This window comes from Acinonyx jubatus, chromosome D1 (assembly GCF_027475565.1).
Source record: "Acinonyx jubatus isolate Ajub_Pintada_27869175 chromosome D1, VMU_Ajub_asm_v1.0, whole genome shotgun sequence".
In the NCBI taxonomy this organism is placed as follows: Eukaryota; Metazoa; Chordata; class Mammalia; order Carnivora; family Felidae; genus Acinonyx; species Acinonyx jubatus.
The window spans coordinates 16,056,073-16,073,228 of NC_069390.1; the positions used below are offsets into that span (position 1 = coordinate 16,056,073).

At 39.1% G+C, this 17,156-nt stretch overlaps 1 protein-coding gene across 3 annotated transcripts in view; it reads right to left on the reverse strand.

The window, feature by feature from the left end:
- CSTPP1 (centriolar satellite-associated tubulin polyglutamylase complex regulator 1) overlaps nucleotides 1–17,156 on the reverse strand; it is a 195,561-nt gene that overhangs the window by 129,181 nt on the left and 49,224 nt on the right. The window lies entirely within an intron of this gene.

Here is a 17,156-nt window from a genome sequence, read left to right on the forward strand (position 1 = left end):
ACTCCAAAAGAAACATATTATTTTTACAAAAGTCATTAGAGATAATTGTTTCCATAAAATACTGCAATTCTAAACTACTCTCCAGTATGTAGACTCCTTCATTTAAGATGGGGTCATCATGTAGGAAAGGAAGGGTGAGCAATGCAGAGCACCAACATCATGCTCATTCCCCAATTCATTCCTTAGCACATGGCAAACATATTTTCAGAAGTTCAAATTGGGACACACAGTCTAAAAAGTTTTTACTTGCAGAGTGCCTGGGTGCCTCAGTTGGTTGAGTGTTGGACTCTTGATTTCAGCTCAGGTCATGATCTCACAATCTTAAGATTGAGCCCCAGGAGCACCTGGGTGGCTCAGTCGGTTGGGTGTCCGACTTTAGCTCAGGTCATGATTTCACGGTTCATCGGTTTGGGCCCCACGTCAGGCTCTGTGCTGACAGCTCAGAGCCTGGAGCCTGCTTCAGATTCTATGTCTCCCTCTCTCTCTCCCCCTCCCCTGCTCATGCTCTGTCTCTCCCTCTTTCTCAAGAATAAACATTGAAAAATTAAAAAAAAAAAAAAAAGATTGAGCCCCGAATCATCTCTGTACTGGGCATGGAGACTGCTTCAGATTTTCTCTCTCTCCCTCTTCTTCTGCCCCTCCCCTGCTCATGCATGCACAGACACACACACTCTCTCTCTCTCAAAAAGGAATATTAAGTAAGTAAGTAAATAAATAAATAAATAAATAAATAAATAAAAAGTTTTTATTTGGTGTGTGAGCCACTTAAGGGTGTGAGAACACTAGTCAGAGTGGCTAAAATGAACAAATCAGGAGACTATAGATGCTGGCGAGAATGTGGAGAAATGGGAACCCTCTTGCACTGTTGGTGGGAATGCAAACTGGTGCAGCTGCTCTGGAAAACAGTGTGGAGGTTCCTCAAAAAATTAAAAATAGATCTACCCTCTGACCCAGCAATAGCACTGCTAGGAATTTACCCAAGGGATACAGGAGTGCTGATGCATGGGGGCAACTGTACCTTAATGTTTATACCAGCACTTTCAACAACAGCCAAATTATGGAAAGAGCCTAAATGTCCACCAACTGATGAATGGATAAAGAAATTGTGGTTTATATATACAATGGAATACTACGTGGCAATGAGAAAGAATGAAATATGGCCTTCTGTAGCAACGTGGATGGAACTGGAGAGTGTTATGCTAAGTGAAATAAGTCATACAGAGAAAGACAGATACCGTATGTTTTCACTCTTATGTGGATCCTGAGAAACTTACCAGAAGACCATGGGGGAGGGGAAGGGGGAAAAAAAAAAGGTTAGAGAGGGAGGGAGCCAAACCATAAGAGGCTTTTAAAAACTGAGAATAAACTGAGGGTTGATGGCGGGTGGGAGGGAGGGGAAAATGGGTGATGGGCATTGAGGAGGGATAAGCACTGAGTGTTGTATGGAAACCAATTTGACAATAAATTTCATATTAAAAAAAAGGGTGTGAAAAATAGCTTAAAGATTTTATATATGTCAGTATAATGATTGGGTATGTTAAAATGCCATATTAATTGATAAATATTCAATGTCTTATTTGATAAATCTTAAAGGATAACCAGCCTATGTAATCTGAAAAATAAAAGTTAAACAGAACAACATGTGTAGTATGATACCATTTATATAAAATTACATATGTATGTGTGTATATGTAAGTAGACAGGATGTTTGAAAGAACAGAGAAAATGGAGGGAGGAAAAACTATTGAAGAAAACTTCTCAGAATAGAAAGGCATGACGTTCCCAGATTAAAAGGATCCTTGTAAGCCTAGCACAATGAATGAATATGGGTGCACATGAAAGCACGTCTCTGTAAAAACTCAGACTCCGTATTTTATCGGGGGCATGGCAAGATCACTTTGTAGATCACATGGGACAAGAGATACTGGTGCAGCTATCTTTGGAAAATATAATCAGCCACAGTTGCCCTCTGGTCACAACAATTTATATTCTTCCCAGATGCAGAATACCCCCTACACACTGAGACCCCGAAAGTCTAATTCCATTTTAGCATCAACCCAAATTCTAGGACCTTGACGTATAAATCAAGTCCAAGTATAGAGGAAGTTCCTCAAGTACAATTTCTTGGGTACAGCTCCTTGTATATTCCTCATTCTGAACACCTATAAACTAAAGAGACAGGCATGCTCTCACATGCCCAGTATGTAAATGGTAATAAAGGGATAGGATAACCACAATAAACTTCCATCCAAAAAGGGGGAGAATGGGAGGCAATATAGTAATCGTTGATTCGTTGCAATTCTGAAATCCATCCACCCACATGTCTTATTTCCTTGATTTAAGCCTAGTACTTCTCCCTGGTAAACACTTTCCATGGCTTTTGATTGTGTACTCTGGGCTTTCGGTTTCATCTTCTGAAACATACTTTTATTTCCACAAATCATAGTCTCTGTTTGTAGCTGAATAGCTTTCTCAGCTTGCTTCCTGCCTGTAGAAGTCTGAGGGTCCAAAGGCCACTTTTTATTTTGTATTATTTATATCTTCTTTAGTCCAAGCTAGTGAGGTTTCCATAAATACAATTCTCTTAAAAACGATGGTGATGGTTTTTCTATTAACTTTATTGGGGTTTACTCCATTAGACAAAAGCTTTGTCCACGAATCTCGTTGAGACTGGCTCTTCCCTATTTGGGCTCCCTATCAGGCTGCTGTGGGACAACATCCTTTAGATCCTTAGGCCTACTGGCCATCTGAAAGAGTCTATGAGGCTCCAGCTAGAACCCTTGCTAAGGTTTTAACAAAGGGTTCATCTTTACCCTTAGACCACATTTCTGTGCTACCACTCTGGATTTGATCTGTGTCTTAAGGCAGTTTCTTACTTTTGAATAGTTTTTGCTGGTTTGAAAGATTGTCCTGAGCTCTATTTCCTCTAAATTCTACTTGAAAACAAAATAGTTTATTCTTTAGTTCACCTCTCTCACATTTTACTGTAGGTAGCTAGAAAAAGATAGGCAGTCCACTGGGCACCTGGCTGGCTCAGTCGGAAGAGCATGCAATTCTTGATCTTGGGGGAGAGGGGGGCAGAGAGAGAGAGGGAGAGAGTGAATCCCAAGCAGGCTCTGCTCTGTCAGCACAGAGCCCAACACAGGGCTAGAACCCACAAGCCCTGAGATCATGACCTGAGGTGAAATCAAAAGTCAGCCGCCTAACCAATTCAGTGACCCAGACGCCCCTGATCTGTATAGGTTTTAGTCCACAGACTCCCTTGCTGTAGCTTCTCATTTGGGTTAAAGCCAGAGGGAGGTATTGGCAAGAGACTGAAGGGTGGGAGGAGACAGAATGAGCTTGGGGTATTGTATTCTCTTCCTGCCAGTCAGCTGTGGGTTGGGGTTGGCTCTGTTCCTCTACTGAAGGTCACAGCTTATGTTAGATGGTTCCTACTCTCTAGATTCAAGAAACCACTCCCTCCACTTGTCTCTTCAGGCTTGGGGTAATAACAGATCTTAACTGTTGCTAGCTCTGGGGTAATCCACTTTCCCTTAATCCTTTCCACACCTTTGTAAATATTCTCTTTTTAAAACTTTCCCCAGATACCCTTCTTTTCTTTCTTTCTTTTTTTTTTTTTTTAATTTTTTAATCTTCACTTTTGAGAGAGAGAGAGAGAGTGCGAGGAGGGGTAGGGGCAGAGACAGAGGGAGACATAGAATCCAAAGCAGGCTCCAGGCTCTGAACTGTCAGCACAGAGCCCAATGTGGGGCTTGATAACAAACTGTGAGATCATGATGGACGCTTAACCTACTGAGCCACCCAGTGCCCCCCCACCCCACTGCTAGCTACCCTTCTTAAATGTATTATCTGTTAACCGCCAGGACTCTGACTGAAGCAAGTACATTGATATTTGTATGTATTCATTCTCTCAGTTTTATCTTCTTAAAGATGTCACCTTGAGGCCCATCAGACTTCCACTGTCAGTCTCCTCAAGGTCCTTCTGGTTTCTGCCTATTGTCTGGTCTCAAAGCCAATGACATATGTTTGAGGTTTTTGTAACTGTAGCACCTCACTCCCAATAACAAATTTTGTTCCAATCATCTATTGCTGCACAACAAGCCATAGTAAACTTAGTGGCACAAAAAAAAAATAACAGTTTTATTATACTCATGGATTCGGTAGGTCAGAAAATATACAGAGTACAGTAGAGATAGCTTGTCTCTACTATATGTCTGGACCTGAATTGGGAAGACTTGAATCAGCCATTTATTTTTTAGGGATAAAATTATGTAGAAGCTTCTTCCTCACATGTCAGACACCCGACTCGAAGACCAAACTTATAGCTGGGCTTCTTAAAGTTTGGCAACTGGTCAGTAGAATCTTTGGCAACTCCCGAGAGGGAATGTCTGAAAAGTGAGTTCCCAGAGACCAAGGCACAATCTACATGGCCTTTTGTGACTTAGCCTTAGAAGTGACATAGTGTTAGTTCTCAGCCTTTACAAGGTGCTGTCTTTTGTCTTTCTTCTTATTTCAACATAATTGAGCCTCCCGTAAACCGGCCCTATCCTAATTATATATTTCCTTGTTTGTTGCTTTTCAACACGGACTAGTTCTGCACAAGTCAATTTAGACTCCTTTACAACCTCTTTCTGTATTTTCTACTGCTGCTAATATAATTACATTCTGCTAGAACAAAAGTCCGAAAATACTTCCTTTTACAATAAAGGTAGACTAGGTAATTTAGACCAACATTTCTGGCTGAGGAAAACTAGATGAATTATTAAAAGCATCTGTTTGAAGTATGAGAGAGCCACCAAGGCAAATGAAGAATGACAAGGCCAAGTTATGAGAGGAGAATAAAACCCAGAGAAGTTAGCCTAGCATTTGGTGCCACTTCTCCCCATCAACAGGAATTCTAAACAGAAGAGTCCATGGATTGAATTAAAGGAATGCACAAACTTGGATAGAAAAAGATTGCATCTTTATTTTTATAAACCATTAACTGGAATTTAGTATTTCCCTATATATATATATATATATATATATATATATATATATATATATACACACACACACACACATACATGTATGTGTATATATGTGTATATGTGTGTGTGTGTATTTATACACACACATAGTAGAATTAGCAGCATGTGTGATTTTGTCAGTAATACAGACCTCAAACATTTTAAAAATATTTTTATTTATTTTTGAGAGAGAGAGAGAGCCTGAGTGGGGGAGGGACAGAGACAGAGGGAGGCAGAGGATCCAAAGCAGGCTCTGCACTGATAGCAGAGAACCCAGTGTGGGACTCAAACTCATGAACTGTGAGATCATGACTTGAGCTGAAGTTGGATGCTAAACTGACTAAGCCACCCAGGTGCCCCAGAAACCTCAAATATTTTCATATCACATTAAAGTTAGCCCAGAACCTCATAGTCTCATTTATACTCACCACCCCTTCAAAAATAAGATATCATGACACCCACTAGTAGTTTCACGGGCTTCTGCTGGTCCTGAAAGAGGAAGATGATAGACTGAACAGGTAATAGTTTTTAATTAATGTTAAGCTCCTGAATTTTCAAATGACTCTTGAGGCTTGGCAGTCAAAAACCTGGAGCTCAGAACCCACCCAGACTGGGTAGAGGGACTGTGGTATATCCCTAAGGATCTGGTTGGCACCCTGAAAGGCTATATCTAAAAATAGATCAGCCCATGGGGCGCCTGGGTGGCTCAGTCGGTTAAGCGGCCGACTTTGGCTCAGGTCATGATCTAGCGGTCTGTGAGTTCGAGCCCCGCGTCGGACTCTGTGCTGACTGCTCAGAGCCTGGAGCCTGTTTCATATTCTGTGTCTCCCTCTCTCTCTGACCCTCCCCCGTTCATGCTCTGTCTCTCTCTGTCTCAAAAATAAATAAACGTTAAAAAACAAAATTTAAAAATAGATCAGCCCTCCCTGATACTTAAGCCTAGCTTCAAATTATTCCAACCCCTTGACTGGATTGAGGTAATCCAGGATTGCTAGTGTTCAAACCATCTGTCAGAAGCAAATATAAATCCTCTCTGAAGAAAGATAATAGCATTCTAGGCTTTACATTATCTCTAGAATTTTTCATATACAAAGTACAACACTCAACTGAAGGAAAACAGTATACTACAATTTAAGACAATGGAGTAAAAACTCAAGAGATAGAATAGGTAATAGACACATACCCATAAGGAATCCAGATTTTGAATTATGGACTTTTAAATAAGCTTGCTTTACCATGTTCAAGAAAATGAAGGCTAAAAATTTGTAAAGAACCATAAAAAAACTGAATGGTAATTCTTGAACTAAAAAATACAATAATTGGGCACCTGGCTGGCTCAGTCAGAAGAACATGCAACTCTTGATCTCAGGGTTGTGAGTTCAAACCCCACACTGAGTGTAGAGATTACTTGCATAAATAAAAGTTTAAAAATAAATAAATAAATAAATAAATAAATAAATAGGAAAGGTTATAAACTGTATGATTTCAAGTATACAATATCTGGAAAAGGCAAAACTATGAGGACAATAAAAAGATCAGTGGTTGCTGGGAATTGGGTGGGAAGACAGGATAAACAGGAAGAACACAGAGAATTTTTAGAGCAGTGAAAATACTCTGTATGATACCATAATGATGGCCATATGTCATTACACATCTGTCCAAACCCATAGAATGTACAATATCAAGAGTGAGAACACTAAGGTACACTGTGAACTTTAGGTGATTGTGCTTTGTCAATGTAGGTTCATCAATTGTAACAAATATACCATTCTGGTAGGAGATGTTGGTAATGATAATAAAAATAAAAATAAATGTTGCCTTTGCATTTTGGGGGCAGGGATACATAGGAAATCTCTACCTTCCTCTCAATTTTGCTGTGATCCTAAAACTCCTCTTAAAAAAAAAAAAGCCTCTAATAAACAAACTAAAATAGTAGTTTTAAACTATATAAGGTTTTCATAATAAACTACAGAAAGTAAAGTAAATTAAAATCTTTGAGGTGCTTGAGGTGGCTCAGTCAGTTAAGCATCTGACTTCAGCTCAGGTCATGATCTCACAGTTCGTGGGTTCGAGCTCCATGTCAGGCTCTGTGCTGACAGCTCAGAGTCTGGAGCCTGCTTCAGATTCCGTGTCTCCCTCTCCCTCCCCCTCCCCTTCTCTTTCTCTCTCTCTCTCAATTAAATAAACATTAAAAAAATTTTTAATAAATAATAAAATCTTCACTACTGGGAATAAAAAAGAAAAACGAAGATGTACTATGGGAAGCAAGACTAAGAGAAGTATGAGAAACACTAATAAACAAATCCTAAGGTTTTTCAAACTCACTTTCAACATTCACAGTTTCCCCCAGCTTGCAACTTTCCCCCCCTTTTGTATTTAAAACAGACTGATTAAAAGTATTACAGTAAGATATTAAAAAAAACACACACACAAAAATAAAACATGAATTGGAATTAATAACTCAGTACATGGGTTTAACAGCAAATTACACATAAATGAAAAGGGAATTAATGAACTGGGAAATAGGTCAGAAAAAAATATCCATAAGGAACCATATAAGACAAAATGATGAAAAATGCAGAGAAGTACATAAGAGGTCTAATGTTTATATAATTGGATTGTATAATTGGAATCCCAGAAGGAGTAAAGATAGTGGAACAGAAGCAAATCTGAAAAGCTAAAAATTGAGAACTTTCAAAAACTGATAAAAGGCATCAAATTACAGGTTTGAGGAGCACTAAGAACCCTAGGTGGTTTAAATATAAAGAAAAGCAAACCTAGGCACCTTATAGTAAAACTATCAAAAACCAAGACCAAGGAGAAATATCCAAGGGGTAGCCAAAGGACAGATTATTTTTCAAAGGTGTAAGAATGACTGGTACTTCTCAACAGAAACAGCGGAAATTAGAAGATAATGGAATAGTGTCTTCAAAGTACTAATATAACTGCCAACCTAGAACTTATACCAGAAAAATTACCCTTCAAAAATCAAGGTGCAAATTCTAATAATGTCCATAGATAGTTAATAGTTTTCAATGAACTGATTTTCAAAATTATACTATAGTTAGAGAAGATGTTAACATTACTGGAAGTTGGGTGAAAGGGATATGGTAACTCTATGTTATTTTTACAACTTTTTTATAAGTCTAAAATTATTACAAGAGGAAAAAAGGTAAAATACAGTTTCAGAATGAAAGCTAATGTCAGAAGGGAAGCTCCATGAAAGCTGGGATTTTTTTTTTATCTGTTTTTCATTGCTGTATCCCCCAGTGTCTAGAATACTGACTAACACAAAGGCATTCGATAAATATTTGTTGAATGCACAAACAACAACAGTGGCAGTAGCTACCATTCATTCAACACTTAGTACATCATAGGTAGAATACCAAGCACTTTATATTCATTATCCTTCCAATAATTATGCAACATGGAACTTTCTATTTTATATGAGTCTCTCTCTTTTATAGATGAGACTAAGCAACCTGCATAAGCTCACATACTAGTAAGTGGCAGGCCCTCACACATAGATCTGACTGCAAAGGCTGTGTTGTGAACCACTATGCTATAGTACTTTCATGTCACATAAAAATATTTCTTTCTTGTTTGCTTATCCAAATTCTGTTCACCTTTCCAGGTTGTATTAGTCAGTGTTCTCCAGAAAAACAGAACCAGCAGTAGATACATACATACAGTTGATGCTTGGTCAACACAAATATGAACTGTGCGGGTCAACTTATACACAGATTTTTTATAGTACAGGACTCTGAAATTTCTCTTCTTTGTGATTTTCTTAATAACATTTTCTTTCCTCTAGCTTTATTGTAAAAATATAGTAAATATAACATACAAAACACATGTTAATCAACTGTGTGATCAACTGTTTAGGCTTCTGGTCAACAGTAGGCTATTAGTAAAGTTGTTCAAGGAGTCAAAAGTTATACATGGATTTTTGACTGTGTTGGGGATTGACATCCCTAACCCTGTGCTGGTCAAGGGTAAACTGTATATACAAGAAGAGAGTTAGCTTATGTTATTATGGAATTGGCTCACGTGAGTATGGAAGCCGAGAAGGCCCATGATCTGCCATCAGCAATCTGAGGAACTAGGTGAGTCAGTAGCGTAATTCAATCCAAGTCTGTAAGCCTAAGAGCCAGGGGAGTCAGTGGTGTTAAGTCCCAGTCTGAGTCCAAAGGCACAAGAATCAGAGGGACAATGATGTAAGTTCTAGTCTAAATTCAAAGGCACTGATGTCCGAAGGTGGGAGATAATGGATGTCCCAGCTAAAGCCAAACAAAAACAAAAAACAAAAAACCAAACAAAAAATTCACTCTTCTTCTACCTTTTTGTTCTAATCAGGTCCTCAAGGAACAGGGTGATGTCTACCAATGCAAACGCTAATCTCTTCTGAAAACACCCTCACAGGACTATTCAGAAATAATGTTTTACCAGCTGTCTGGGCATACCCTAGCCTAATCAAGATGACATATAAAATTAACCATCACACAAGTCAAGACACACTCTTCTATGATGCCTCATTTAACTTCTCTAGTACCCATTATTTCTCCTTATTCTCAGACCTCGGAGCACAACTTAGTGCCATTGTATAAGGTCTTGAAATGGCTCTCTAATTGTTTGCTAATCAGTAAGCATTATCTCCTTAAGCAGATTACATCCCCTTCTAGGCAAGGGACCATATCTTACAGTCACATTTGAAACTATAACCGTACTTGATGTTTTGGTAAAGAGATAAGAAAAACATGTAGTTGGAAAAACCATGCAAGGAACAATGTTATGGGATGCTTTAGAGATGGGGTCTGTATGGTTCAAGATTCTAAGCATCAAATTTGACTCAGAAAAACACTACCTTAAAAAGGTGGTTTTTACATCAAATTTTCTATACTACCTCTTTTTCCTTATGGCAAGTACTATATAGTAGGTGTTTGGGGCATTTTGGATATAGCAGTACAATTCTCCTGGTTAAACCCCCTTGAGAGGGCATATATATTGCATAGAAGGTGCAGTTTGAGAGTGTGCAGATGAGCAATTATCCCCACACATGTAAACTGTAGCTTGTATGGCTTGTATGGTGTAAATATACTCTCCCTGCCTGGAACTGCCTGTGTAACGTTGTCTCTTTGGGCTCTGTGGTTTCTCAATACATTCCAACTGTTGGGAGGCTGGAGTTTGGCTCAGCAAGCACAGATAAACAGCTTCCTGCAGCAGGCTGCCAGCATGAGGAGCCATGACCTCAGCAGAGAACGTCTGCTTTTCATTACCCTGAGCACATCCCTGTACCGCTAGAGCTTAGAGTAGGAACAATGCAAGCTGGATAGACTTGACTAGCTCAGGTCTCCTATTACACCTTGAAGTTTTTCATCTTGGCAGCCAGAGAGAAGAGGGTATAGCCAGGAAGTGAGAAAATGGCTTAGTGGTGGGAAAAGGGAAGACAGAAAAGCTTTCCTAGACCTTTCTCTGAATGAACCAAATGATGAGTAAAGTGGCTAACACTAAATGGCTAATGGTGATGCAGAAAATCATCAAATGTCTTTAATCTCCAAAAAAGCACACAAAAGGCAGAGTAAGCAAGAGGTATTACAGAAGACAAGAGAGACTAAAAAGTCCTCAAAATCTTCAATTCTAAGACCATTTGAAAATAAGAATGAATTCTAGATAGCCAGCCATTTTATACATGTCATTTTACTACATTTGTACAACAACCCTGTGAGATAGGTATTATTATCCCTAGCATGATCCCGACCTGGAAAATATAACACGAGGACATTAACAAAGACATTTGCTGTTGATGTTATTTAATGACAAAGGGATGAACTCAAGGCTGCTTCTCTGGCCACCCCAGGAACAGCATTACTGACTGTCGCAGCCCCAGAACTCAGCCAGAGCTCAGGTCAACATGTCCCTAATGTAAATGTACACGCTCGTGACATTTTCTGGTAAGATGGTTTCCACTGTGCTGGTCAGACTGCATCTGATAGCTGAAGGAAGGAATCACCGTTATGGCCTTGGGCAGGAAATTGGTTGGACATGACCCCTGTTGAGGGATCCTGAGAAATAATTTGTTTTGCGGGGAAGTCACTGACTGTAAAGATGCACCTGCCATGGGGCTGGAAGCTGAGAGACAGACAAACATCTTAGCAAATCATAGTAACAGAGAGAAGCTTCATTTGACTTTCATTTCACTTTTCTCAGGGAAGAAGAATCTTTGTGTGGCTGCCAAAATCCTCACTGTCCCTCCGCCTTCCCTTCCATCCCCTCCACCCCCATCCCAGTTCATTAAAGACCTTCTGGCTAAAGGTGCCAGAATGTGTCATTCTTTCCTGCTCTTGTGCCAGGCCTGTGCTGCCAGCACCACAGATCTTCTAGAGTTCTAAGCAAATTATGGAAGAAATTAGAAACACTGTTGAATTTAAATGGTTCTGCTGTTGATGAACTAAAGTTTCTTGACTTCTGATGAGCTATTTCACATTTCTAATAGCACTACTGATCTGTTCATTCACATTTGTGTGTGTCTACCTGATTTCCAGAGAGGGACTCGGGGAATTATCAGAGCGGTGGAATGAGAAGAAAGATCAACATGTGGATTGGACCAAGTAAAGATTCCTTGTATTACTTATAGATTAAAATAAGTCAAGTAATTTCTCTACGGGGAAATATTTGTGGGTAGAAAATTATACCTAAATTTTATACTAGCTAGCTATAAAAGCAGCTCCCATGAAAACAGAAATAATATCACTTGTTCTTGAGAATACTTCAGCCAAGGATGGAGTTCCTTCATTTCCTCTTACTGAATGGTTTCACAACAGCTAAGTTTCTCTTAACTTGCAGAAGGGAAGAGGTGGGGAAGTAAGGTCTCTCCTGACAGGGAGAATCTGGGCCCAATTATTACTTCCACAACCTTTGACTCTGACTTCTAAATGAGTCAGGGGACCAGTGGGCTGTGAAATGGCTTCCTCAGTTACCAGGTCAAGTGCTGCTGGATGGTTTTCCGGTAATCAAAACATGAAGGGACTGAAGAGAGTGATGGATTCTAAGCAAGTAAGCAGCTGCTTATATCCTTGATGAACCTGGATTTTTAAGTTTCAAAATCGATTTTGGTGACTCTCTACTCACCACTATGTCTCTCTGGAGTACTTTTGCTATAGGATACCCCTGGTAACATAGAAAAGAACCAGAATCCTCTATAGGTTTTACAAATGACATCTTAACAGAAGTGCCTGAGCCAATAACAGTGAGGACAGGATTGCTCCAGCTCAAGGCAAAATCTATTCTTGGCAATTATCTCAGTCTGTGAGAATCCAGATGCTGACAATGAGAAATGGGTCATTTTCTGTTATAGTGTGTCAACTCCAGCTAAGAACTGAACTATGGAAAAAAGATTGGGGGGGGGGGTGGTTTGCAGGGAGAAGCAATACCCTTTTGAAGAAGCCTATAATAGGATTAGTCACCATTACTTCACCACAGCACATTTGGCTCAATTTAACAACAATAAGAAGGGAAAACATGGAGCAGAAATGGCCCAGAGAAGTCTCAAGTCCATCCCTCATTCAAAGCTATGAACCTGGAAATCCATGAAGTCCTGATTTGTTCTGATGTGTTTCTTGTTGCTCCAAAACTGCTCCTTTGTTACCATGGGCACAAGAAGAACCCAAAACATTACTTAAATCCTGGATGATGGATAATCTTAAAAAATCTGCCAACTTTAGAACTGCAAGCTTATACTCTGACTGTTCTAGATTACCTAGGAGAGAAGTGGGTCATCTTTCATAGGGCTTAGAGCACCTGTTTAAAAAAGGAAGAAACAATACATATTTTATAATCATGGGTTGTTTTCATTAGAGTTACATTTTAAGTGATTTAGGAATATGCACTCTTGGAACTTCCTTTTTGTCTCCAGGAGTGAATTAGTGTTCACATTTCACGGACTTATTCTAATCAAAACAATAAAGAAGGGAGGATTTGATGCCAGTGCTTTTTACTGCAAGAGTATATAAAAAGAGGTATGCAAATTGCCAAGTGAATTCTGATGATTAATATATATCAAGATATAATTATTAATGCTCTTTTTCTAAACACTAAGATTTCAATCTTCATATTTCTATTAGATATTAGACAACACAGGTAATTTTTATGTCTAATTATTTTATTACTTTCCCTTATGATAAATGATTGATGCATAGGGAAGCCAATTACTTGTAACGTGGCTTTTCCCGGATCACTGCCTATTACGGTTATTCCATTCTGGGTAGCAGGAAATACAATCAATCAAATGATTTTTTTGGAAGCTTAGATAACAAAGGTAGACAAAAAGAAGGTGAGTCACCTGAACAGACATAACTTATTGGCTCTTCAATGCGATGAGCCAATCATCCCTGGGAGAAGCCCTCAAATGCCATTTCCAAGAGGTCTTCCTGGCTATCCTGTATATCACATCACCCTAGTGACTTCCGTGTTATTTGCCTTGATATGGCCATCAGCTGTGTAACCTTGGGAGCGTTACTTTTGTGCACCTGCATTGCCTGATGTGGAAAAAAATGAAGAGAATATTAAAACCCCAGCTCATAGTATTGGGAGAATTAAATGAAATAATACATTTGAAATGCTTCGAACAGCGCCTAGCACACAGCAAGTATTTATTACCTATCAGCTTTTGCTATTGTCCTCATCAGTTTACTTATTTATTGACTATCTCCCTCACTAACCCCTTAGGTCCATGACAAGAATCACCTTATTTATCTTGCTCACTACTATAGCTCCACTGCCTACTACACATAGGTGCATAGTAAGTACTCAAAAATAATTATGGAATGAATTCATGGGTGAATGCCGTCTTATATTCTCACATAGCCTTAAAATAAACCTCTATCAATGAAGGTAATCTGTGTACTTGCAACCCAAACAGTCATCATGAAAGCATCCCCAAGAAGCTAAAACCATCATTGAAAAAGAAACAAAAACAAGACACTTGATCATAAGAAAGAGCCCTCCTGGGCCCACCAACCAAGACCACAGAGCATCATTCTTTTCTATATTAGTATGTGGAGGTCAAGCTCCCTGATGCCACAGTGTTGTAACTATCAATTTAGCCTGTGAAGAATAGTTCCCAATCCTGATAGGAATTCTCAGATTTCAGCCTGGTTTTCTCTCATCATTATTTTCCAATGTCTTGAAAAACCACATTTCTCATTTTATCTTTACCACAAGAACCTGGTCACACTCTGCTGTGGTTTCTAAGTTACAGCTACTCTGGCCTCATTTTCTTGGATGTACTTCTTCAGAGGTCCTGACCCCGTGCTGACACTTGGTCTATTCTTAGAGTGGCACCTCTTGCTATTAATTCCCTTTACCTTCCACTGGTTGAAAGACAACATTCAGAGGTAGAGGTTGCATACGACATAAAAGAAAATCCTCTGGGATTTAGTATCCTTCTTTCAAGAGTGTCCAGAGGAATATGATCTAAAGAGCTCACAGTCTTACAGACATACACACACAGTACAGCTTAGCTCCTTGTGTTTTGCAGCTTACGCAGATTTGCTGGAACAATCATGGATTTGTTGGAAAACACCAACAACTGAGGAATGACAGACAGCGCAGGTGAGAAGACAAGCAGACCCACAGAAGAAAATCAACAGAAAAGCATTCCAAAAACAATTTGAAAGAGTACTTTTATCATTGTTTATAGGTAAATCATCCATCATTAAGTGCACGAAAATCCCAAGGTATGAACTTGAAACTGAGAGATGGAAGTGTACTGTTAACATATTTTCTAAAAAATCCTGCTTCCTACTTTAGAGCCAGTTCCAATTGTATCCCCTAAGAAGGCCAATACTAAACATTTAAATGGCAATGAGCTAAGGTCACCAGACAAGGGTATGTGATAACCTTTGTGGAGTATAGTTCATAAAGGAAATTTCAAAGAATTTAGAAACTATAGCTAGAAGAGACCTCCAAAAACGATCTGGGTAGGTCTCTAGCAATGTTAGGCAGTATAGTGACTTAGAGGCAGTAGAGAATAGTAGCCTTTGAAATACTCCAGACAAGACATGATTCCCAACGCTGTCACTTACGAGTTTGTGATCCCAACTCTGTCACTTACTAGCTTGTGAATTTAAAGAAGCTATTTTAACCTTTATGAGCCTTGGTTTCCTTATCTATAAAACAGAGGTGATAATAATAGTACCTACTTCAAAGAATTATAGTGGCTGAGACACAGTACGAGTTTCATTAAAAACTGCTCATTATAGTGTATAATTGCTACATTGTTATTATTATTAGAACAACAGATTTTATTATACCTATATCATAGCTGTGGCAACTGAAGCCCAGAAAACTGCAGAAATTGCCCAAGATTATAGAGTGAGAACTGTTAAGAATAAGGAACTCTTCTTCCTAGGGCACTGCTCTTTTCCCTACATTGTACTGCTACGAATTGGTACAAAACTGAGGCGTAAGGAAGAAGGATTTTCACTGGATAAATAAAATTCAAAATCAAAGAAAATCAGGAGCTTTTACCACCCAGGTCTCCTTGTCTACCAAATACCGCCTTCAATTTCATCGTATGTCTGCACCTTTCAAGTTTTTTGTTTGTTTGTTTTTTGGTTTTAAGATTTTTTGGCTCGTTTTTGTTTTTAGTTTATTTATTTATTTTGAGAGACAGAGCACGAGTGGCAAAAGGGCAGAGAGAGTGGAGGAGAGAGAGATTCCCAAGCAGTTTCCATACTATCAGCACAGAGCCCAATGTGGGGCTTGATCCCACAAACTGTGAGATCATGACCTGAGCCGAAATCAAGAGTCAGACACTTAAGCAACTGAGCCACCCAGGTGCCCCAAGAGTTTGGAGCTTTGACGCTAGTTCATTTCTCAAAATAACTTGCCTTGGGCCAATATGATTTCTGAAAAGTGTCAGGTGTGTGCCACTCACACACATCTTGTAAGTTTTAGTTTCCTGAGGGCAAGAAACAGCTTACTTAAAAACTAGATTTCTATCAGTGCTATGGAAAATCTTAATATATTTTTCAACAGTGTACTAGTGGATAAAAGCTACAGTTAATAGCATTCGATAGCATTTTGAAACAGTTATAAGCTTTACTATTTGCTCTACAGAGTTCAGTATCAGTTATAGAGACCAGCTGGGTATACAGCTTCTTATATGGCAGAATAGAGAGCTTTATCAAAAAGAATCAACAAAAAAGAGAGAAAAAGCAAGAGAAAGTCCTTATTACTTATTATGATCAAGAATAGGAGTAAATAGTATGCAATAACTTAAAATATAGATACAGCTGTGTATTCAACAAATATTCACCTACCGTCTATTATGTGCCAGGCACTAGGAACACAAAGATGAGGAGGACATGATGCCTGCCCTCAGGGAACCAACGTGGCAGGAAAGACTTATACAGGAGATGGTGGGGGTGAGGAGGAAGGTAGAGTAAAATGGGCAAAACAAAACAAAACAAAACAGGAAGAAGCATTGCCCCCAGAAGAGTCATATTTCACTTGGCAAGAAGTCTCAGGAGTGCTGGTACAGATTAAATGGCCTAGAAACTTGACCCGTAGGCTTGTCAGTTCTGTAAGAGCAAGCAAAGCTATTCAATCTCAGTCTTTATTCCCTGCCCACCTCATTTGCTTCAGCCCACACCATGGGAACAAGGAAAATTCCTTTCTTGATCCTCCTTTAGAGGACTGGGAGAAGGGACCAGCTCTGTGCCTACAGAGCCTCTTTTTCCTGGGGACTTGAAATTCCAATCCATAAGACATCTAGATTTTATTTGAAAGGCCTATAGCTTGGCAAAAGAGCTAGGGAGAGTCAAGAATTCCCCTAACAGCAAACCAGGCTGTTAGGCTGTTAGGCTGTTAGAAAAGCTGTCTGATCTTCAAAGAGGCTGTGGAGCACAGAAAGGAAAAAAATCTGTTTTCAAGGAGGATGGACTTGAGCTCATGATTCCTCTGAAATAGAAGCCTGTTAGAGGCTACTCTTCCTTAGAAGATTCCCAGCAAACCATAAAAAAGGGAAGGAGATTCCAAATGATTACACAAATATGTGATGGCATTTTGGAAATAAAAATAACATTTTCTATTTCTTTAGCACATCCTTTCATGAAGACCAAGGTATTTAAAATGGATTCTCTT